Genomic DNA, 25851 nt, shown 5'->3' on the forward strand with positions numbered 1-25851 from the left:
ATATTATTTTTTACCCCTATATCACATTATAGCACATTAATACTGTAATGGGATATTTTTTTCATGGTATATTTTTTAAAAATCCCAACCTTATATAAATATTATTAAATTTTTTAAAACTCTTTTATACATAATATTTCCTCTGTCATCATAAAAGGTCTTATTTTTTCAGTTACTTCTTATTTTGCTATTGATACTAATTCTAGTTACTGCAAATAGAAAATATTACTACAAAAATCAGCTTCAAAGGCTGAGAAACCTAGTTCAGGATTATTTTCTCTCAGTGGGAGGTATTTCAACATATAAGCTGTTGCTTTTCACATTAGGAAATAAACAAAGAAATAAGGAAGTCAATTAGATTTTTATGATCGACAATTAGGGAGCAATTTTCTAAGGCATGAATGGAAGGCATTCATAGAAATCCAATTAATGAATAACCGAGGCTGTGGCTATGCATCCATTCACACTGCTTTTGAAAATATACCCCAGGATGAATAATTTTCATATGTACAGTAAGTTCACATCTGATGCTTTATTGCCCACTGGGTCATCACTGTCCTCAGCTGGGAAATCAGCTATGCACACGTTTTTCCATGAAGAAGTAAGGTAGTGTTTTTATTAAATAATATGCAAAGCCAGAAAACTTTGAAAAGAATTTTAATGGTATTTGCAAATTACTTAAGTCTAAAACTCACCTAGCAGCAAAGAATACAGAGAAGGTAACAGAGAAACTGCCGTTCACGTAATTTTCATAGCTTCTTACGTATTCATGTTCCAAAAGGATTTCTTTCACAGAAGCCTATGCTCATCTAACCAGATACTTTGTAAGTAAAAATGCATGAAATTTAAACTAGCTTTTCATATGGACTTTTCTCTTTTTTAGTTTTGTTTGTTTATTTTTTTTTTTGGTTTTTGGGGTTTTTTTTGGGGGGGGGTTGGTTTTTTATGGGATTTTTTTTGGGATTTTTTTCTTTTTTTATGGTTGAGTGTTTTAGCAATCTAGCAATGGTAGACACGTATAAATGTACAATGTGATGGATTAGATTGCAATGCAGTCTGGATGCATATGGAGGTGGTGTTTGGCCCTCAGTGGAAATCCATTTTAATATCAATAGGAATCTGTTGGAATTAATAGTGCATTGTCCAGGTAACAGGTAAAACATTACAGTAGTTTTTCATTTGGAAAAAAAAAAAATATTTAATCCTGCTCTTAATTATAACAATTATGCCAAAGGATAAAGCTACTTCTAATGAGGAAATAGCTAAAAAAAAGATAATCAAAGTACCAGTGCCTTGCTTGGGTTTGGATTCCTGCTTTGAACCTGATTTTAAAATAGGAATTTTAGAGAATTTGTTAAAGAAGATTTGCCCTCTTAATGGTTTGTCAAATCACATTGTAAAACCAGCAACAAGCTTACACCTTATACAGACATGCATGAATTTGGGGCATATTCACCTGGGGAACTTGGGAAAGTTAAACAAAAATAGCTGAAAGATGTGAAAGTAAAGCATATTATGTAAAGTGCTTTACAGTTCTTTGTGAATACATTCACTGAAAACCAAGATCACTGGTCCCAAACATTCTGCAAAAAAAAACCATAAAAAATCCTACTCTCTCTCAAATTCCCCCAAATTGTTAAGAAAGACAGACATTTAAAAACGTAAAAATCCTCTTACTTTTTCAGAATTCTGGTCTTAGTTTCAAAGATTCTTTCACTGTGGTTAAAGTTTTGCTTCAAAAGCAAGAAGAGAACTAATAATTTCATTTTAGAAATGGCTTATATTTAAATTCCTTGTGGCTACAAGTCTCAGAACAATAAATCTTAAAAAAAAAAAAAATAAAAAAATTTCCTCAGAAGATATTTGGATTAGAGAAAAAGCTGTAAGTACACATCCAGCTCCCTTAATCTTAAAAAATTACTTTTCTCCTAAATTAATTTACAATAATCTTATATGACCGCTCCTGTATTATGCCCAAAATTTTAAAATGAAAAAAAGTTACCCATATTTCTGGTACATGCAATTTCTGTCAGCATATTAATTGGCCCCATTGTTTTTATTTGAATCAAGCTTGTCCCAAAATCTCATACCATCATATTCTGACAGTCATGTAACATTTGAAAAGTCACAGAATTTTTTTTTTTTTTTTTCCCAAAAAGGTTCTTCTGGGATATGGAGAGAGTTATCCAGTACTGTAAAGTACAGAAGGATGAATGCAAATATACTGGTAAGAACATAGTCTATGCATTCAGGCTGCATCAAATGAATGCTAATGAATAGTTTAAATCCTTTTTTACTAACTTTTCAACCTTAAAAAAGGATCTCTCTCCAGTACTTCATTATTTACTGATTTTTTCTTTTCCCCCAACACAAACCCCTTCTAAATGCAAGTTATATTCAAGCTGCCTGTCAAGTATTACTGTGAGTGCCAACAAGATATTTTCCTCTCTTTTCTAATTGGGTAACACAGCTAATTAGTGTTGTCTGTGGAATCATGTTTGATTGGCAGCTTGAATGTAAACAGAAACCATAATTTCAGATGATATTGTATAAACATTTGGAGTAGGGATGTGCAAGCAGTGAAACTTCAACCGAGGGAAATTTATAAGCTAGATAATAAAACTTACCTGTGTTTCATGGCTATCTAATCTCTGATAACAACTCAAAAAATATATTGATTCCTGCCAAATGCCCACAATGCTTTCCAGGAATGGTTTTGGCAAACTACTCATCAGAAAAATTGGAAATGTATTGGAATTTACACAGAAAACATAAAAGCCACATCAAAGTAAAGTAAAGTAGCCTCTGGCTACACTTTCAAGCCCCTGTAGATTAAGTCTATAAGAACTTAAGGAAACAGAGATGTAATGCATAGTACATAAGCATAAGAATGAGAAGATGCTAAAACTAAGTTCCAAAATATCCCTTAAAATACTTTATACAAATTAATTTCAGACATATTAGGATTATTCATAAAAGTAACCTGCATTAGGTCATGAACATTATCAATATGTTGGATTTCATAGTTGTACTCCAGAATTGTCTCTCCTTCATCTGTCTATTGCATTTGATCTTAAAAAAGAAAGAATTGAGTGTGTTGCATAAATACTGGGGTCAAAAGATGAGATACAAAAGCTGGAAAGGGAGGAGGAAACCTAATCCTGATTTTTTTCCCCCAAAAAAATTTGTTCAGGACATGAAAACCAGAACAATGCAAGAGCCAATAGGAAGGATGAATATCTGCCCAAAACATTTATTTAGCAAACTTATGTCCTTACTTCCTTTACCTTTTGTTTATCTAGTGCCTTACTAAGTTAACATAACCACTGCTCTTCAGGTTCCCAGGCCTTTGTTTAAACGCTCATAATTCAATTAATGAAGACATGTGAGGAGCGTTCAGAATCACCACTGACTCATTGCAAGCCCTGCTGGACAATTCTAACGGCTTCAACATATAACCAAGAAGTGTTAAAATGCTGAGTTCTTTTTCAGAAGAAATTTGGAAACCCTCCTAATTCTGCATTTTTATATGGTCTGTTTTTTCCACTAAAAGTACCAAGTAAAAGATCTTTTTAAAGTTTATTCTCACACTTTTGTGTTCCTGAAACCGACATCTTTAAGCTTTGAGCTTCATGTTTGAAGAAGGAAAAAAATCATACATGCCATTTAAATAATTTCAAAAAAGAATATTTATATATATTTTGAAAAACACGAAATATAGTCACAATCCCAAAGGAAGTCTTTGTTTTGTTGAAGTTTTATTTTTCTAACAGCAAACCATTGTTGTAAAATGCTCGTTGAGTCTAACAGATATGAAAGTTGTAATTTAGAGTTGTAATTGCCAGTCAGAGGGCTGAGCAGCGACCTTTTAGTCAAATTTTTTTCACTGAAGCTAATTTTAAAGGTTCTGCCTGATTGTTACAAAGAATTATTCTTACAGAGCCAAAAGATTCTGTGCCTTGTACTCTGCTACACATAGGGACAACCATGTTCTAGAATATCACACATTGTCTCTTGAAAGACATCATTTGGGAACAATGGCATCTGGTGGTAAATGATGCAAGATACAACTTTATGTGGCAATTCAGCACTGAATGCTGTTGAATTACTTTGAATGGCAATTGCAGTACTGAGTGTTTTCCATTCATGAAATTTTTGAGAGGCTGAGATACTGCAGAATATTGCAGGATTTATCTCTTGTGCCTTCTTTCCTTTAAGCCTGGATGAATAGTTCTACTATCTGAAGCCCTTGATTTATTCACAAAGTAGGGATCTCTCACATTAAATTATTCTCTCAAGCCTATAATGCTTGCTTGCAATTTGGCATAATTTGTACCACAAAAAAACACAACTGTGATACATACATTTACTTATGTGTAAACGATGTCTTTGTAATAAATCTTCTTGCATGTATAAAATTGCAAGAGTATATACAATTTTGATAGCTGTACATTAAAATTAAACATTTTTCACATATTCAATGTGCAGTTACATAATGCTTATTTCTGAAAACACTCAATAGAGTCTCATCCTTTTTTAAAGTTTGTATCATGTACTATTGTTCTTGTCTAATTATTTTACTATGGATAGGTTTCCACCTGATTTATTAAATGTAAGACACCATGTGGCTTTAAGTTTTTTAGCTCAATGCGTATTTTTAATGCATTACTCTAGATGGCATTGCTGGGAATTGAGTTAAAAAGTAAATATATGGAAAAAACGAAACTGATTTATTAAAGAGCAACAATTACATTATATAATGATTCAACTGAGCAACAGAAGTTAATGTGATATATCTGCTAAGAAGTGAATCTGCTTTCATGACTGGAGGCTGATAGCTCAGCAGGAGGAGGAAGCACATGGGAATAGCTTGTTTGCAATAGTCATCAGCAGCTGGTACACTGCATCTAAGGAGATTGCAGAAGGGATCCCTACCATAATGTGTAGAACAGAACTATGATCACATAATCTGCAAAATACCTCCTAAACATAGACTCACAGAGAGATCTAGACCTAAAAAGCACTACCCTTATTTTCAAGGACTTTACTCTGTAAAAATCTTAAGCATATCACAGGGTTCACAGTCCTGCCCTGCTCTGAAAAAGGACAAAATCCTTCTTCAACTCTCAAATAAGATGTTTGTCCAGTCACCAGCAGCATGTCTGATCAGAGATTTGGATACTGCTGTGTGCCACCTAGTTGTTTAAAAAATACACTACCAAAAAGGAAATTAAATTCCAGATTTTCTGTGGGGAGACCTTAAAACAGCCTTCCAGTACCTAAAGGGGGCCTACAAGAAATTTGGAGAAGGACTTTTTACAAGGGCCTGTGGTGACAGGACAAGGAGGAATGGCTTTAAGCTGACAGAGGGGAGATTATGATCAGACATCAGGAAAAAATTCACTGTGAGGGTGGTAAGACATTGGAACACATTACCAAGAGAAGTTGTGAATGCCTCATCCTTGGAAGTGTTCAAGGCCAGGTTGGATGGAGCTTTGAGCAACCTGGTCTAGTGGAAGGTGTCTGTGGTGTCTGGGCCCATGGCAGGGAGGTTGGAACTAGATGAGTTTTAAGGTCCCTTCCAACCCAAAATGTTCTATGATTCTATGATCTTTAGGATAATGGCTACAGGCCAACTTCTGCCATCTTTGTAAAAAACTTCTCATTGCTTTTATTAAACATTAAAAGATGCAAGGTAAATTTCATTTATTTTCATGTATTGATATTTGAAAAAAACCACTTTGCTACATCACTAATAAAATCTTACTTAATACGTAATTTGTTACTTGGTTATGGTTCATATTAGGATATATCTTGCTCTCTAATGCAATTGTAGCTGATGCTCATATCGGCAACAGATATATCCTCAATATGGACACTCTACTTCCTTCCACAAACCCTTTCTTATCCATCCAGCAACTCAGAACTTCTTTTTACACACAAATAGTAATACAGATTCTATCAGAGCTGACTTTCTTTGTGATATAGCAAAGGCTATTTGGAGGGGCTAAGTGACATCATATTACTCAGTGTAATAAATATCAACTGCAAGGTGAGCTGACTTGTACTGACACTACAATACATAAAAGGCAGAAAATGTAGTGAACCTCACAGTGTATGAAAGGGGAAATCTTTAGAATGCAAAGTTAGATCTTGTTACCTGGCAAGAAGACTCAGGGCTGATGATTGCACATAAGTTTTACAACTATGGGATAGGCCAGACGTATGCTTGCAAATTTATTAGCTAATAAACATTAATCTTCAACAATCCTGTCTATTAAAAGTAGAAGTGAAGAAATTGAATATCATATTGCTGAAACCTGTCATGTTTAAAACCTTCTACAGTAGAAAAATAAAAGGTTTAGTTAGTCTCAAACACTTTAACTTACATTCTTTTACATCTGGTACTACTTCTTACTGTACCAAAGGAATTAGATTTTCTTTGTGGAGGATTTAAGCCATGATAAAAGCAAAGAACACATTTGGAAACCATTTTTGATTTATTGTTTAGGAAGCCTCCTAGATCAGACATCCTCTGAAGAAATTGCTGTATACAAGATAACAGCACTATGATTTTTGCCTCCCTCCATTACAAAACAGGATACTAATTTATTCAAAGATTTTCTGGTTTGGAAATATGAGAAACTTAATTAGAAACGATCAAGTCAACCAGTGCAAACATTTAGTTTATATGCATATTCTCTATTTGCAAATTTGTAAGTATTTGCTAGTTAAAAGAAAAAAACAATATTTCAAGCCTCTTTTTTTCTGCACATAATGGTAAATCACACGTGAGTTCTGAGCAGTGGAACAACCCTTAGACAGATAGTTAAATGAAGGTCATATAGTATTCAAGGAAATAATTCAAAAAGACATTCAAAAAAATCATTTACTCCGAAACACAAGGTAAGATCAGAGCTGCTGGCTGGTTGGCCTAGACTTTTGAGCTGTTTCTTTGGTAAGCATATTTGAAAATAGCAATCTGAAATACAATTAATTGCATTGTATTTGCTCAAAACTCACCTGTTCATTTGATCGTTCTATTAGGAAACTAACTTATTGGAATAGTCACAAAAGTTAACTTAAAGGAAGACAAAGGACATGTTTATGATCTGTTATTATCTAAATAAGACTTGTTTTGGAGCACTTTTTCATCTTGCAGACAGAAGCATAATGTCCAGTGTTTGAAGGTGGAAGTCAGTAAAGCGCAAACTGGAAATACAAGGCAATTTTTGACGACGAGAAAAATTAACTACTGCAACAGTGTTCCAACAGATACAATAATTTCTGTAATCATTTGGAAACTTTAAATCAAAATGGAGAAGTTTCCAAAAGATTATCTATGTGCCTCTTACAGTAATGGATTTTATATGTAATCCATATTGTAATATGGATTATTGTTTGCTACAGGAAAACTGGGTTAAATTTCTGATCTGTTTTGTGCAAGTCAGAAAACATGATTATAATGGTCCCTCCAAAATGCATTATTGTATTCATTTAGCCTTCTAAAATTTGAACTAATATTAACAGGGTTCTTTTAAAATTTTATTTCTGTTTTTTAGTCTATTCCGGTCTAAAAAATTAATATCATCATTGTAATTCAAACATCATCAGAATGCAAATACCATCATTTTTGTTGGTATGATCACTCAGACACCAAACAGGGAGCAGCAGCCACCTTCTGCCTTATGGCTGTATCATCCACAGGTAATTTGTAAATAACAGTGACTGGCTACACTAAAGTCTGTCCTTGTAACAAAAAGGAGACAGCTGAGGAAAGGACAGGGGAAGCATGTAGGAATTCTGCACACTTCATGGCAGTTTGGGGATCTGTCTGTGCCAAATCGTCATTTCCATTTTGTCTTCTGATTGTAACCTTCATTGCAAATTAGACCACTCATTCTGTAGCAGCATCTTCACACCTAGTAAGGGAATGGTAATACTCTATGACAGACCAATCAACAGCTGAGTTGAACCAGTACTGTGTGGCTCTTCCTTACTAGAGCAACAATATTTAGACTGGTAGAGCCATTAACTATGACTAAATTTGGAGACAATGGTGGGACAACAACAGCAAAGGTTTAGAGCTGAAACGCGGACCTTTTCTTGACCACTTTTAGTACATAATCCAGATGGGAAGAGAACACATATCAAAAAGACAATTCTTCCCTGAGCAAGGCAGGCCCACTAGCACTACAGGCAATAAGACCAGTCAAAGCACCACAGGGGATTTTCTTGATCTAACTCAGATGTAGATCAATCAGGACTCCCAGGTGTAGCAATATCTAGTCCTATAAACCACCAATCAAGAAAATACTGTTCTTCATACAACCAATGTTACTGCAAATATCCCTATTAAAGAACATATGAAGAGGTGCTGAGGAAATCTTTCTTTATCTGCTGATTCATTAATTTTGCTGCTTTGATGACAGCAATAAGGTTCTTCCCCCCCCTTATTACTGTCACAAGGAAGCAACTCGCTCAGCTATGTTCATCAGGACACAGTACAGATGAGCAGACGGGAAGTTTCAAAATGAAAAATGGCCAACCACCGTGTAACATTGTCATCTGTCTGTTGTAACTGGAAAACCCCTTCCTAATTATGACTTCATCATTATATAGTCAAAAATACATTTGCCCGAAGTAGCTCCCTTGCACATTTCTGTACTACCCATTCTTTATAAAAAATGAAAGAAACACTATTATTATAGAATCATAGAATGGTTACGGTTGGAAAGGAACTGAAGATCATCCAATTCCAACTCTCCTGCTATTACATATGTAAGACAGTTATTTTAAAGAAAAAAGCAGTATATTGTATAATCAAAGCTAATTTTATTTTGAGCCAAGTCATCTATGCCATTTGTTTATTAACTTTGTCAATTACATTTATTAATTGGGAATTTAGTGTGTTATGTACAGCAAAACAGTTGAAATGATCATTTTTGAATACTGACTACATAACTCATAAACAGATGGTTACTGTTGAAAACCATATATATATAAATTTAAAATATCTTACCTATTAGAAAACATTCCCACATAAATTCTTTTGCCAATATGCCAGCAAAGTTTCTTTTTTAAACAAAGGCTTGTTTAAAATGAGTTTTCTAGTAAATGTGACTTATAATTGCATAGTAATAAGAATTGCAGCTGTATTTCTCTATTGTTCTCTGCAGAAACTGCAGTAAAGGCATCAAAGTCCATGAAAATCTCTTCATCTTATAGGTATTGGGAAAAATCATTACTAAAGGGCTGTGAAAGTAGATGATATGAAAAGATAAAGACCTAATTGCATAGGTTGTGAAGCAGCACTTTCTTTAGAACAGGATAGGCCACAATAAAGAAGGACTACATGCAAATGCAAAATTAGGCCACTTAAATTTAGAAAATACATTTTATTTCTCTCAAAGAAAATATATGACAAGAGTACTGGTATGATTGGAATAAAACACCCTCCATTGTTATACTAAGTCAGACTGTCTTTCAATGATGTTATGAAATCACTGGTTTTCAACTTCTTTCTCCTTCTGTGCTAGATCTCTCCCTAATGCACCACCAGTGAAATCCGGAAAGTTTGCCAGGAATATACAGAGCTCATTGCCTTTCAAGACCTCACTCACCAACTATCATGTCTTTCTCAAGTTTCTTAGCAATATTTCCACTGAGATCTGAATATACACAAGGGGATTTTTTCTGGTTAAAGATGCAGAAGAAAAGGAAACTCTGATCCTTGGATCAGCAGTTCCTACTGAGTAATCTATCCATTCAATCAGCTTGATCAACTAGCCATTACAGATTTAACAATTTCTTTTTTAAAAAATGAATTCTGCAAATCCACTGGACAAGTATATCCAAGAATATCAATATACAAAAATATATGAGAAGCAAGATGACCAGTTTAGAATTTTATTCTTCCAGTCCAATCAGTGTCTGCCTGCATTTTTTCCACTATTACAAGTGAGAACATTACAGTTAAAAGTGGATGGTGGATGGTGGTTTGTTCTGAAAATTAACCATTACCTTACATTTATCACATCACAAAACCCTTTCAGTATAAACAGAACTAAATTATTTCTGAAAACTTCCTAAATTATTGGACATCTGAACAATCATTATAGTAAGGGGCATGGCTTGCATTTTTGGGTATCAGGTCTGCAGTTCAGCCCCACATATCACAAAATACTCATTTCTGTCATTATGCCTTCTCTTTAACATATACCAACGTAAGCATCAAACTCTGACGTAACCGATGTGGAAAAAAAAAAACCTCTTAATGTTAATACTGTATGATTGATCAGAGGCCATATCCTGACTGAGTCAAACTTTCTCAGTCTGCTGTAGGTTGGCACTGAAAAAGATCATCATTGCCCTCATGAACTTACAAGCTTCTCTCACTGGAACCCAATGTGTTTGGTTGGTGAGAACCAGATCATCTCCCTCAGATTTCTGAAAGAGGTGTGCATGAAATTACTAAGTATGATACTTTTAGAAGAAAACTAACAAATGTAATACTATTTGATTGGAAATGGTGAAAGGAAGACTTTATGAAAGATTACAAAGGAAAAGCTAAAAATCTAGAAACAGTGTAGCACGTTAAAATGCAGCGTAGATTTACCAAAGCTGTATCCTGACAGAATAACCTAAAAAGGTAACCTACTTGATAGACAAAAGAAATGCAGTAGAGCTCATCTTCATTAAAACTTACCAGAAAATCCTACATTGCAATACATCTGTCAAATTGAAGAAGATACAAAGATTACAAAGGAAATGGAAAGTCTGTCTTATGAGTGCAGCCTTTTGAGCATGAACTTTGAGAGAAAATATGATTGCTGTCTACAATTATATCAGGGTGTACATGAGAATGAGGGAGAACCATTTACAGATACAATGCATTTACAGAACAAGCACTGATGCTAAAATCCATTGAGTAGAAAACAGAATAAGGTTTTCAGCTGTCAGAACAATGAAATTCTAGGACCATATTCCAATGGGAAAACATGGGAGACTACCTTACTAGGAAAGTTGTTAAATTTCTGAAGGGAGCTGGCTTCAGCTGGGATAGAGTTAATTTTCTTAACTGGTGCAGTAGCTGGTGCAGTGCTGTGTTTAGGCTTTAGTCTGAGAACAATACTGGTAACACACCAATGTTTTAGTTGCTCAGTAACACTTACCCTGATCAAGGACTTTTCAGTCTCTCATGCTCTGCCAGGGGAGAGGGGCACAAGAAGCTGGGAGGGAGCACAGACAGAACTCCTGGCCCAAACTAGCCAAAGGGGTATTCCATACTACAGCATATCATGCTCAGTATGTAAACTGGGGGGAGTTACCCAGAAGGGACCTGTCGCTGCTTGTATTGGGCTGGGTATCAGTCAGCGGTGGTGAGCAATTGTATTGTGCATCATTGTTGTTTGTTGGAGATTTTTGTTGTTATGTTTCTTTGAGGAGTTTTTAACTTTATCTCCCTCTCTCTTTTGTTATTTCCGTTTACATTATTATTATTATTATAAGTGTTGGTAGTAGTATATTGTACTTTATTTTAATTGTTAAACTCTCAGTAACTCAATCCACAGGTCTTACCTTTTTCTATTCTCCTCCCCATCCCACTGGGCAGAGTAGGAGAGCAGGTGAGCAGCTGCCTGGTACTTAGTTGCCAGCTGAGTTTAAACCATGACAGCAAGAAATCCTGTTAAAGTTGAGAACCACACTTTCAAATGTGTCTTACATATTTTTTAACTGCAATTGGAATTATTTCTTCACACACACATACTTTGGAAACTTTTCTAGATACTTCTAATTATAATTCAATGCTCTTCTTTCTAGCCATTATCCCTCCCTCCCCCCCCAAAAAAACCCAACATCCAGTGTAAGTATCTGAATACTTACCTCTAACTGAAATCTACTAATATTGTTATTAATTGTACTACACTTTGGATTTAAGTCTCGCCTCCTACCCCAAATAAGACCCCGTTACAACAGGCACTTATAAACATGTGACTTAATGGACAAAGGGGAGTCAGTTGAATGAAGGAAAACAAAACCCAACCCAAACCAAAAGGTTACATTTAAAAATCCCTCATTGGTTCATTGTTCTTCCTCCTAGTGATTAGCTTCTCCAAAGACTCTTACAAATTTCATTGCCTTTGCTAGTTTTAAGAACTTGCTCCAGGAGTCTTAATTCTCTGGGGAAATCTTCCTTTTGAATGCTATTCTGTAACACTTTGAAAAAGGTTCTTTTTAAAAACGAGTCTTGTAATATTCAATGCTTTCTTTTTCTCAATATCTATGCAGATATTTTTCTCTCTAGTTACCACTGTCTTCATCAATCTAGGTTTTCTACTTTGCTTCTGTGTTTGTTACTTAATAGCCAAGAGGGAAAATAATTTTTTTACTATGATGATAGTAACAGAGATGTAAAATCTCAACCATGCTGAATTACGTAAGTAGCTAAATAATGCATCCCTATCCAAATAGTCCTAAATATTGCTAAAGATTTGATTTAAACAGATTCAAATCTATTTCTCCTTCATTAGTGATGTCTCTCTAAAACCAGCATTCCATGTCCTGGTAATTTTTTTGTTTGAAAGAATGTATGACTTTATGCAAATATCTTTCAAAAACTGCTAGACCTAAATGGCTTGCAAGCAGGTTTAGGATTCACTACACACATTCTGAAGCTATAACATTCTGACATATTAGTTCAGTTGGGTTCTGAATGGTTCACCAGCCTTCATTTTCCAGCTACTCGATGTTTATAGCATGTGCTCAATTGTTTTAAGGCATGACTAAAAAGTGTAAAACTGGTCTATAAAATCACTAGTCCAGAAAAATTCTCTGCTCTGTTGAATTCAATAAGCAGTGTGTATGTTCACTTTCTTTGTCTATTACTTTTTTTTTTTAACCTTTTGAGTATTTCAGAATTGTAGGGTTGGAAGAAGTACTTATTCAGAAATACCAACTTTCTATATGTAAAATTTAAAGCATAGAATATACTTTTTTTTTTTCAAATGTGAAAATGTGGATCTCTACAATAAATACAGCTTTGCAAAGCAGACCACAGAATTGTACCTACCTCTTCCAGACCACTGAGAGAAGGAAAAAGAAAGGGAAAAAACCACACCTTATCTCTGTATTTAGCACCCTACAGTAGGGAAGACAAATACTGAACAGAGCACTGTAATTCGGAGTTTTGAGGACAAAAGAACATTAAAAGTCCATTTCCCTAGAATAGCACATGCAAAAATACCTTTCCTTCATGGGCTTCTTCAATCTGTACATCATGAAAGCACATTGAAATAAATCTTTGAAATAACATTTCCCCTTTGGATGTTAACAGCTTTTTCAAATAATCTGTTTTTCTTAATGATGAGAGAAGTACAAACTTTAAGAAAACCAGCAGATGTTTATTGCCATCTTAAACTAATTGTATTGACTGCACCCTGTTGAACTGATGAATTGTATCCATTAGAATTCTCTTGTCTAACATTTCGTCTTTGCTGAAATTTTCTGTAGTGGCAGTGGGTTTCCCTGATCATTTAGGTAACTATTAAAGTAAGATCAAGTGAGATATGTCAGATATCCTTTTTGACCTCAGCTCTCCCTGATCGTGAGGCAAACATAATAATACTAAACTAATAATAATTAAAGAAAAAAATAAAAAATATGAAGTTATATGAGTTGTGGAGTTGTGGGATTTTTCTAAAAAAAGCTACCTTTCAGTTGTATTAAAAGTGTCAAAATTGACTAAACAGAAAATAGATTTTCTCTTTATGATAGATTAAAAAAAAATTAAAGGTAAATGCATTTTCAGTTGCAGTACGGGTAGAAAGTATGATGTCTAGTTTTTACACAGGTCTGCAAAGCAGGTATGTATGCATCACTCAAAATGGTGTCTATTATTCCACAGATGGCAATTACTTTCAGAGGAATGGCTAGGGACTTAATAAAAGGCTGAGAGTTAGAAAACTAAAATGCTGGAGAAGCACATGAGAAATCTATACATTATGCAAGGGACTCTAGAATATTTAGGAAGCTGAAAGTGTTTCTTTAATTTTTCCCTTTATTTCTCCACAAAAGGTTTTCTGTAAAATAAAGGTTACTTATCCTATGTTTAAAACTGTATTTTAGCCAACTGAACCTATGGCACAACAAAGCAAAATATATTTGACTGCACAATATTGATTTTACATGAAAGCACATCAGTTAGTGAAATGCAAAAACCAATAAAGCATCACCCCTGGCTGCAATAGATATCTCTAGACACAATTTATTTTTACATTTAAACCAATTATTGGTCTTGTTGCATTTAAAAATGTGCACCATATATCCTTACAAGGACTTTTTTATTCAATCAAATCACTTGCATTGATCCCCATATTCCATATTAAACACCAATCTTAAATTAAAACTGACACAGTTTGAAGGCCACAGTACAAGTTTCTAAGCAGAAATAAATTCTACAAGGCTTTCTTTGTGTGTTTTTATGCCTAAACATGACTACAAATATTGATTACATTTTAACACACTATTTATAAACTACTTCAATGTTTATTTCTTCCTAAAAATTCTCCAGTAATAATACAAACTTACAGAAACAGAATGCTTTCTTCATTTCCTTCTGTCACAGTGGAATATGATAATAGTTTTCATTAACAGTGGAATGACAGAGTAAAAATAGATCCTTAGGCATATTTGTTGATGAAGAATTTATGACTAAAAGGTTGTATGACTAATATACTACTTGTCAAAATGCAGATAAAAGGATAAGATTTATTTCCTTCGTGCACGTTACTAAAAAATATCAACATCTACCATGAGCCTCACCAAGTTGTTTTCATTCGCAAGTGGTGCCTACAAAATGAGGCAGCAAGACTGTCAACTCAGAGGGGCCATTTGCATGGATAAAGTTATTATATGTGTATGTGTAGGACTGATGCTAAGTATTCTCTTGGTTAGAGTCTTGGTCCTCCGAAGATGGTGGCAAAGCTCCCGTTTTGTACAGGGGTGAGTCTGTATTTATCCAGCTGTCTTTACCTCTTACTGCGTCACCTCTCTGTGCCTAGTAGAAAAGCAACCATGCCGCCTGGAAGAGACTTTTTGTTTCTCCCTGACTCATCAGTTTCCCAGCTTGTAAAGCTCTACTGACATTGTTTGTACTTCATAAATTCTTTATCCCAATAGTTTTCAATTAGCTTTAGAAGCATTATTCAACTCTCTGAGGCTTTCCAGAGTTTACACAGATTTTGGGTAGAAGTAAAATGAAAGAAACCAGATTTTAGAAATATCATCAAATATTCAAAATGTTCACCATCCTGTTAACACTCCTCCACCTCTTCATATTGCTATGTGCATACCTTGCAGTTAAACGAACAGCATAAGAACCAAGGAGGGAATTTGTCAAATACTCCAAATAGCTGCACATCACTACAGATTATGACTGCTTGGATTTAGGGAACATTTTTTTGGATGAGGAAACATTCCAGAGGGATAGATTAATCTATGTAAACCACACAGCTCAGCTGAAACTGCTGTTCAGCATTCTAAATTGCCACCTTCGTCTTCTTTCAGCATAAAAATGTGCATTTCTTCCTATAATAAAGATATTTTATAATAGCAATAAGGTAACTCCAGGGTGTACAGTTATCACGAGATAATCATACCCTAGAGGGATTGCAGATACTTGGCTGTGCCTCATAACACCCCATGTGGGTGTTTATCTCATGATAACCCTACTCTTTTGTATCTTATTGCCTAATTATCCTCTGCTAATGCAAAATACTAATTTTTTGTCTGAAACAATATGTGCAAGAATGCATTGCTAACAATCACTGGAGGACATTGACAAACAATTCTGTCACTACTTTGTACTCTCTTCCACTCAGAAATTTACATAAAGAGCTAACTTTGGATATTTCTTTCTAAACCAGTTCAGACCCTTTTAGGCAACATCAGCTCAAATATTGGAAGCAGGCCAAGTAAATATCTAAATAAATTCCATGTATATTCTTACAGTGATTTATATGGTTTTACTTACATAAAATGCCAAACTTCTTTCTTATGTATTTACATGTCTTTATGTTTCTAATTCTAATAAGCAGAACGTAGTTTGCGGACTGTTGCTTATGGACCTTGAAAGGATTCCATTTTTTATATCAGAGGATCACTCATCTGATATTTATTTGAGGATATAAATTTTTTGTTGATGTGTATATAGGAAGTAATAGCTACATTTCAGATAACATCAGGAGATATTCAGAGACAGCAAAGATTCTCACTGTCTCTTAAGCCTATGTAACTTTTTTCATCGCATCATGTAACAAACAGAAGTTATAATACTTATTTTCCACTGATGTTGAAATTTAAGATACGAAATACTTACAGACAATGTCCAATAATTCCTCAGTTGAATCACTGTCATAAAAATCACAACTGATCACAATCCATTGAAAATAAATGAACTAAAGAAATTAGTTTCAATTTTTAACTGACAGACTTATTCTGAAATTTAAATTTTGAACATTATAAACACTGTAAAAGCTAACCTAACACATCAAAATAGTATGTGTAAGAATTGTCTTTTCCTCTTTTAAAAAGAGGAAAAAAAGTTGTAAAGATTGAAAATTGGTTACTGGTCAAATTATGATCTGACATATTAAGATGACATTGACTGCATCAAATGCAGTGGAGAAAATGTTATCAAAAGGCATAACAATAGGTCAATCCCAGACTTCACACTTTACAGATTTCATAAATTACTGAATGATTATTATGCATATATTCACTTATTAATTATGTGAATATTCACATATTAAAGCATTGCATGAGGTTTAACTAATTTAAAAGTGGGTGGTTTGTGTTATTTTTTTTTCCATAGGTAATACTAACAGAAAATAAAAAAGAAACCTATAGAATATTCAGTAATGCCAAGTAAATACGAAACAATTTTTATGTAAACAAAAATAAGGGAAGATGAACAGTAAAGTATTTTTGAGAGAAATACATTTAGTACAATGCTAAACACAATAAAAAATGCAAACCTGGGTATTCAAAATGTAAGATTTTATGTATCTATCTTATGTGGTTTTGTGTGTCTGTTTTATGTCTATGTATGTGTGTTTTTCATCTTGTGCCTTATAGCATATAATTCTTTTCCATACCATTTACATTGAACAAAATTCTACTTTTAATAGCATCACCTGAGTAGATCTGCAGGCTTTGGACTCTTATTTCCTTTGTTATGAGCTGTAGTTAATGAAATCAAGATTTTTCCTCTTAGAATATCTATTTATACAAGCTGTTTCTATGCCAAATGCTTTCATGTTCCCTGTCCTTCCACTCAACCAGCTCTTCTGAAAAGCATGCATGTTTATCTCTCTTAGCATTGCTTACAGATCTCATTTCTCAATCCTTTGATTATTTTAGATGGTGTTCTCTGAATTCTAGTTTCATGGTGCCAGTGGAAGGGAATTGCCTTAATACGGTTCTCCTCAGAAGTTGCTAGCTCTGCTTCTGTCTTGCCTGTGGCATTCTTGGCAGCACTTGCCACTGTACATTCTTGGAAAGGAATCAAGGGGCATATTCTCAATCAACATACACCAAAAGAATTATTAAAAAAGACCACCAATACAGGATGATGCTGATATGCATACCCCACACAAATCACATCAACTGTTGTTACAGAACAAAGATCAGAGCTCACAATTTCTTTATCTTTATAGCAGATGACCTATAAAATTGTGTGAGGCAGGAAAAGGATCAGAGAGAGAACTACATGCACTGAAATTAGCAGGATTTTCCCCTACAGTGACCACAATATACTTATTATTATTAACAAATCCTTGCACTGATGTGAATGTGCTACTGTGAAGATGTCCTTCATAAAGGATAGCTAGAAAGACGTTTAGAAGTAAAGAATAGTCCATCATGCTATCCTTGTTTTAAATTCTCTCCTTTTTTATTATTTATGCAATTAAAATTAATCTTACTCTTCAAATTCGACATCGATATGCCAGCAGTTACAGAAATTTCTCTGGATAACCAGACAAAGTGCTTTGCAGACTAGAAGATTGGAGGAAATCTACCTAAAATCCTCTTGATTAATTGGCAAATGTGAAGAATTGGACTTCAGTTACTACAGTGAGTTTTGAGAGCTGATCTGTTGTATCAGCTTTCCTGGAGAATTTTGCTAGCCTTTACCTTAAACCACACCTTATCAATAGACTGCAGGACTACTCCTCTTCCACAGAAACAACCTTCCTCCTGCTGGTAGTATTGTTAGCTGTTAGCTAACATTTAAATACAGCTAAATGAAAATAGACCACCAAGTTCCAGAGAAAGTGTTTATCATTAAGACTTTATCATTTGTATTAGGAAAATACATTTTGGATAAGAAATATTTTACTTCAAAGAACATTATAATGCATGTACAGCTCTTCTAATTTTATTTCAACGTCAACAAAGATCTAACATGACTATTCCTCACCTATGTTTTTTGGAGAAACATATGGTGTTATGAAGTCACTTATAATAATTTCTAATGGAGAAGTTCTGTTTTGACACATGACATTGTCTGTGGTCTTTTTTAATTCAGCAGAGTAATGGATGTATAAAGGGTAATACTATATATTATGTCTCTGTGATCAAACAATTCATTTTTGCTTTATGCTGGATTAAACCAAAGACTAAATATTCTTTCACACTAAAAGCTCAAAGAAAGCATGGTGGATTCTGGACCAGTTCTTTGTTTCTTTATGAGTTTTGCATTAAAAAACCACTTATTATTAGGTAATAAATATTATTTTGTATTCCACAAGTTCAGACAGCTAAAAGATCTTATATTTCCTTGTTAAGTGCACTCTGAGTATTTGGGTGAAAACAGCTACAGTCTTTTATGCTGACTTCACTGCTGCTGATGTGCACAAATGACCCCTGGTCTATTGAGCCAGCACTCTGGCTAGAGTCATAAACAAATGTAAGACAAGAGGCAGACAAGACTTTACCCAGGCTGCAGATAGAAACAGGTCCACTTTGAGTAGGAGGTCTTCTGGGCGACCTCCAGAGATCCCATCTCATTCTCATTTCCATAATTCTGAAAGGAGAACTGTAGTCACTTTTAAGAATGTTCAGGCTATAGGAGGGTGGAACCTAGAAGACCTAGTGAATTGAATTGTCTAAAGACTTCAGGTCAATTTTGGACTGATATTTGGGACTTTTCAGTCTGTTCCAGAGTGGAAGAAAGCCATTTCTTGTTTATTTTTACAAAATAAAACTCATGTAGTTTTCTTTTTTCTTTATTTGGGACTCACAAATTTTTTTTAAAAGTATCCTTATATCTTTATAGATGTTTTACAGTGATTATTATTTTGGCAGTCTAAGTTTTAAGCATTTTTTTCAACTAGCAATTGAAATAGAATGGAATATGATAGGATAGACTATTTCAGTTGGAAGCGACCTACAACAATCATCTAGCCCAACTGCCTGACCAGTTCAGAGCTGACTTAAATTTGTTAAAACACGTTATTAAGGGCATTGTTCAAATGCCTTTTAAACACTGACAGGCTTGGAGCATCAACCACCTCTTTAGGAAGCCTGCCCCAGTGTTTGACCACCCTCTTGGTAAAGAAATGCTTTCTAATGTCCAGTCTAAACCTCCCCTGTCACAGCTTTGAACCATTCCCATGTGCCCTATCACTGGATACCAGGGAGAAGAGATCAGCACCTCCCTCTCCACTTTCCCTCTCAGGAACCTGTAGACAGCAATGAGGTTGCCCCTCAGCTTCCTTTTCTCCAAGCTAGACAGGCCCAAAGTCCTTAGCTGCTCCTCACAGGACATTCCTTCCAGCCCCTTCATCATCTTTGTTGCCTTCCTCTGGACACATCCAAGGTCCTTCATGTCCTTCTTAAACTGTGGGGCCCAGACTGCACACAGTACTCAGGTGAGGCCTCTCCATTGCTGCCGCAGGATAATCACCTCTTTTGACCAGCTGGTTATACTATGTTTGAAACTCCCCAGGATGCAGTTTGCCCTCTTGGCTGCTATGGCACATTGTTGACTCACATTGAGCCTGCTGTCCACCAGCACCCCCAGATCCCTTTCAGGAAGGATGGTCTCCAGCCACTCTCTCAGTTTATACTTGGGCCTGGCATTACTCTATCCCAGATGCAGAATCCAGCATTTGGACCTGTTAAATTTCCCCATCACTGATGATTGCCCAATGTTCCAGTCTATCTAGATTCCTCTGCAAAGGCCTCTTGTCCCTCAAAGAAATCAACAGCACCTCTCAGTTTGGCATCATCTTGCTTGCATTTGTTAACTTTTTGTCATAAGAAATCTTTATGGGCTTTTTATTAAATTCTCTGTGGTTTTGTTGGTTTTTTGAGTTTTTTTTGATTTTTTTTTCTGGACATTGTTTCTTGGAAATGTAGTATATTGGTTCAATTTTTCTGTTATTCAGAATCTCTTGTTCATTGAAAAGCCAGGACATGGTAGAAGATCAGATCTCTCAAGCCATAAACCAGACTAAAGAAAGTAGCTGTCTTCAGGGAATAATGTGAAATTGTCAAGACAATAAGATCTATCTCATAACAATTTTAACTGGTAGGATTTGCATGCTTAATGAGAATTTACCGTCTTCCTGACTACTAATAAAGTCTTTTCATACCTGAAATCCCAGTTCCCCATTTACACTGATCAACCAGTGTTGATGATCAAGACCTCATTATCAAAGGTCAAAGAAAATTCTGATTACTGTCTAAATCTGATACTGACAGCTGTGGAAAGCAAGATAAAGGTTCTGATGGATTATGATAAAGACTTGAAAAAGCACATTAAACTGTATGCAAATAATATAACAGATATTATATTTGAAGGCTTGCATTTCTAGTCATCATCAAGTAACCTTCTGTGTGCATAAGTTCCCCATAGAAATGAAAATTGAATTACATTCTAGCCAGATTCCATCTGTGAATATAATTTTAAAACTAGGATCTCTTTAAGTTGAGGCAACTAGAATATTTTTCACCCTATAAACTTCAAAATATCCATCTAAAATGCTGAGATGATATGCCTCAGTAGGAATACTGGCAAAATGTATAGACCCAAAAGCTTCAGTGCCACAGAACACAATTATGCTTTTTCTGACTAAACTTTAAAACAAATGGGTGCTTCTCCTGTAAAATCTCAAGCGTATACCAGATAGATTTAGGAAATTTGAGATATGGTAACAGCACATTTGTGTTGCTGTCATACTACTTCAGTTTAAGAATATTCACAATCAGCATCTCCTATGAATATTACAAAAAAATATATTTAATGAGAGTAATAGCAATGGCTTGAGGGTAAGTTTTACTATCTATCTTCTCTTCAAAGTGAAAAATTGATTTTGAAGTATCTGAGGTTTTAATCTTAAAATGTTGCAGTTATCATTGTTAATAAAAGACTATTTTAAAAGACCATTTTTAAAGACCATGGAATTTTTACTATAGTCTTTCAAAATATGAAACTCAGAATTTCGACTCTGCGGAACACAGATATATGCTTAGCAGCTTACAAAGGTAAAGACAAAAAAAGAGATACACTTACATAAACCTCACTCAGATTTGCCAAGTATGGATTTTCACCCTTGAGTCCTGCATTAAAACTATACTCCTCTCAGGAATATTGCTTCAGGTTCAGTACAGCCAGGATTTTCTCTTATATACCTTTACATGTATTTACTATGTTGGCCTTATTTCAGCAAAGCACTTCAGCATATATGTAAATTCATTCCTTCCCAAATATATTCAACTTTGTACTTTAAACATATCATTATGCTGCATTTCCGTCAGTGAAATATAAGCACCTGCTGAGGTACTGTTGTGGAACAAAGATCAGGTGAATGTACTGCTGGCCACAATGAGAAATTAAAATCAGGGCCTTAATTAGGTTTTAAGAGATGAAAGACAACATTGCTACTGAAAGGAATTACAGACCTTAATACCAAATTCTATGCTGGACATTGTAACACCAATACTTTGCTTTTTATACCCTAAGGGAGAAAATTCAGACTGCTAAGTAAATACTAATAAATTAAGATTAAATTAAGGTTACGGAGCTAGCATTAGAAAATTCCACTCTGCGCTGCAAGAGCTATAACTCTGGGTGAAAGTTGGTCTTTTGTATTTGTGTGGTTCCCAATTCTGCCAGTATTCTAAATATTCAGGACTTTAATTTATTTTTTTACTGATATTTGTTATGAATGCTTCCATTCACATTTTCATCCTACTTTGCTATTAGAAACAACCCAGAGACAGGATAAATTTTTCCATAGAATTGCATATGCATGGTACACAAATACCCTCATTTTCCATCACTATTCCTACCAATGCTTCAAAATGCAGACTCCCTTACTTCCAGGGATTGCCAGAAAGTTTCAATTTCTCTGAATGCATAATTTTCACAGCAGATATCCTGAAAACATTGGAATTCATAGAAACCACAGGGCTGCTATGATTCCTCTAAGAGATGCAGCAGAATCACATTCCTTTGAGTGAAAAGTGACTCCTGGTGAGACAAATATTGTTCCAAAATAACAAAACCAACACTGCAGTAAAAAACCCAAAACAACAAAACCACTACAGCAGAGGCTTCTGAAAGTTATATTAGATACTGATTTTCACAGCACTTGGGAGAAAAAGAAATAAAATTTATTCTGCACAACATTGCCATTTCTAACTTTCTGATAAGTACATGAGTGGTCAAAGAGAAATGTGCATGGCATTGCTGCCCATCTGCTCTCTGTTCAACTGTCCTTTGTTAACCAGAGTGGAACCAGGTGCTCAGTTGAAGACACAGAATGAGAACATCTACAAAAGCATGCAAAAAAAAAAAAACCCAAAAAACCCAAACAAACAAACAAACAAACAAAAGCTAGCCAAAGAGTATTTCTGTTCCAAATTAAACTCCATGGTTTGAGAAAAATGTTTAAAACCCTTTTTCAATATATGGACATTTCCATTAAGACCTAGGATTCACCAGGCTAACAATACCGGAGAAATAGCTGTAAGATAGTATGCTGAAATTTTTCTGTAGTATTTGGTGCCTGGAATGACTTTCTAAACATTGAAAATGTTTCACTTCAGCATCTAGGACCAACATCCTTTCCCTCCATTAAATAAATACACCACAATTTGAACTGGTCAGTCATAAACCTAGTTGGACTTCCCAGCATAAAACTATTTCTGACCCCTCTCCTTCAAAAATGCTCGTGCTCTTGCTTCTTGCTATATTACATTAAGAAATAGAATGTGCCATTTTATAATTTATGTTAGAAGGTTTCATCTGATTTTGCATGCTAAAAAGTAATGCCTCTGGTTTTAGCTAGCAATTGTTGATGTATGATTTCAAATCATGTGGCTGAGAGAGGATTACAGTCTGTGTGATAGTCACACCTCCCCAGACACATAGTTGCAGGTATTTTCTGCATAGACGTCTTTAAAACGGGAAGTGTTTTTCTGGGTGAAATAAGATTTAAGACATGTCTATTCCAGAAAAAAAACCTGCTGAAAGGAAAAATACCTTCTTTTGAGCAGTGAAAAGCCATTTGCATTCTTAATTTCTGTGATTTCATTTCTTTAACATGAGTTTTACAGAAGAGTTTAATAAATTCAAATGTAAACAGTTATTACCAAGATCACTAGACATCAGAAAAAGAATACTAGCCCTGTTCTAATCCCAGAGGAAAACCTTGTTTAAGTGATGAAACCCTTACCATGGAAATCTTGGAAATCTCGGTGGGTGGAATTTCTCGTTGTCATAACTTTCAATAAAAGAGCACCTGCAGATACTGAAAACATTAAATAAAAATTACCAACAAGCTGTCTTACCTGTATGCACTCGACAGAAAGGAAGGGCAAACATGAACAGGTAGTGTTTGTACATCAGTCAAAACTCTGACAGCTACCATGTAACATTTGACAACACTGACATGTGCTGTACTCCCTAAGATATTCCTCTAACTGAACCATAAAAAGACAAATAAATTAGTAATAGCACCTCGCCTGTCAATGTCCTTTCTTGCAGAATTCTCACACTGTTGATTAGCATTGTTTGAAGTGATTCATCAATACATTTACTTTCTGAGGAAAAAAAGGGATATTGAATTATTTTATTACTTTTAAAAAACACAGCAAAATAAGGAGCACCTGATTCCTCGCAATCACTTATTCATTTCCAGGAAAAAGACAGACAAAAATCAGCATAATGCTTTTCTACAGATCAGATTTTTGCCTCCATTCTGCTGCATTTTAGATGAAGCTCCCTTAACCAGACCAGTATTCCCATATGAGAAAGAAATTATATGGTCAGTCATTACTTGTTGGATTTTGTCCGTGTGTCTGCTGCACAGTAAGCCAAGATAATATTTTTCCTTAATAATTTTCTTTCTTTAAATGAAATACACTTGTCAGTAATTTTTTTTCTTACTTTATCTTTTGCAGCTTGAGGCATAATTGTGAAAAAGAAGAAAAGAAGGTGACTGGAAGAGCTCTGAGTGTGTTAATGGGTATTAATGATCCTGACAAGCCTCACCCAGAGCCCAGCCCATGGCCTCCATCTGAGCTCAGGTGTGGGCTATGCCAAACAGAGAAAAGGAAATACCATACACGTAAGAGGAATAGTTGCACAAGTCTTTTAAGCTTAATTGACATTAAATTTTGATGGGATGAATAACTGAATAACATGTGTTGTGGGTTTCAATTGCATTCAAGTCAAAGTTTGTCTTTAGAAAAAGAAAATAATAAGAAGAAAAAAGGCCCTGAACAGATAGCTCTTTTCTCAGGGCATCTATAAACAGGCATATGCAGCTTTTCATACAGACCGTGGTACTAAAAATACGGTTTATTGGTTAAAAAGTTATGCATGCAAATTAGGTGATGCAGGCTTAGCTTTCAGCATATAATACAGGGATTGTGTCTTGGAATTGCCCTAAAGCATACTATATATATACAGTTTACAGACATCCAGATCTTACGTATGTTTTATATTTATATACTATGCAGTGGCTCCAGGCCAACGCAGGAAACTCCCAAAACAGTCTGAATGCGAGCCATTGATAAAGCCATTGTGTCTGTATTTCCTTGTTCTGCTCAGAAAACACCAAAAGCAATTTTTTTATTTTTTTATTTTTCCCAATAATGATCCAAGTACTGCAAAATATATTTGTCTGGCATTTCAGTCTTTTGCTTCTATCATATATTCAGTCTTTGCTACATATCACCTTGTGTAATAATCATTCAGGACACGTAACCAGCTTTCTGCTTCCAGTTTTTCTGCTAATCTCTGGACTACATTATTGTAATTGGACAAACTAAATAATCCTGATCTGCCTGGTTTATATAAAAAAAAAAAAATTCAATTTTATGATATTTTTATTCTGTTCTTTTATGACTTGCAGTATCACCCTAAGGAATAGAGAACGTTTTTGAGAGTTGCATGTCACATAGATGCTTGACCACTGCTGCAGAATTCTGCATCGTTGTGCTACATCATTTAACTAGTGCATCCTGGAAACACAACCTTTCTCATCATTGAGAAATATCATTCTGCATAGAATAATAAGAAGTTGAAAAATTGTTTACTCCTTCCACTGGGTTGTGGAATGCTGCTTATATGTTTAAGGGGTTGTGTTACGATTTAGTAAGACATTACTTAGGCAACTTTTATTCAATCATTGCCTGACTTCGTGTAGTTTTTTCACCTACTATCTAGTACAAGATTGTATTCATTATCTTCACAGAGACTTCATCAAGTCACATTAAAGTCACTGAAGTAAAGGAATATCATACTAGTCACTGAAAGCAGGAATATCACAGTCA

General features: G+C 34.8%; 1 long non-coding RNA gene across 1 annotated transcript; it reads left to right on the plus strand.

Moving 5' to 3' along the window:
• Positions 1 to 576: 576 nt before the first annotated feature.
• On the plus strand, positions 577 to 24711 carry LOC115607036. Its single transcript, XR_003991065.1, has 3 exons — positions 577 to 824; positions 2160 to 2227; positions 24475 to 24711. It is a non-coding gene; the product is annotated as an uncharacterized LOC115607036 (long non-coding RNA).
• The last annotated feature ends 1140 nt before the right edge of the window (positions 24712 to 25851 follow it).

This window comes from Strigops habroptila, chromosome 4 (assembly GCF_004027225.2).
Source record: "Strigops habroptila isolate Jane chromosome 4, bStrHab1.2.pri, whole genome shotgun sequence".
Taxonomy (NCBI): domain Eukaryota; kingdom Metazoa; phylum Chordata; class Aves; order Psittaciformes; family Psittacidae; genus Strigops; species Strigops habroptila.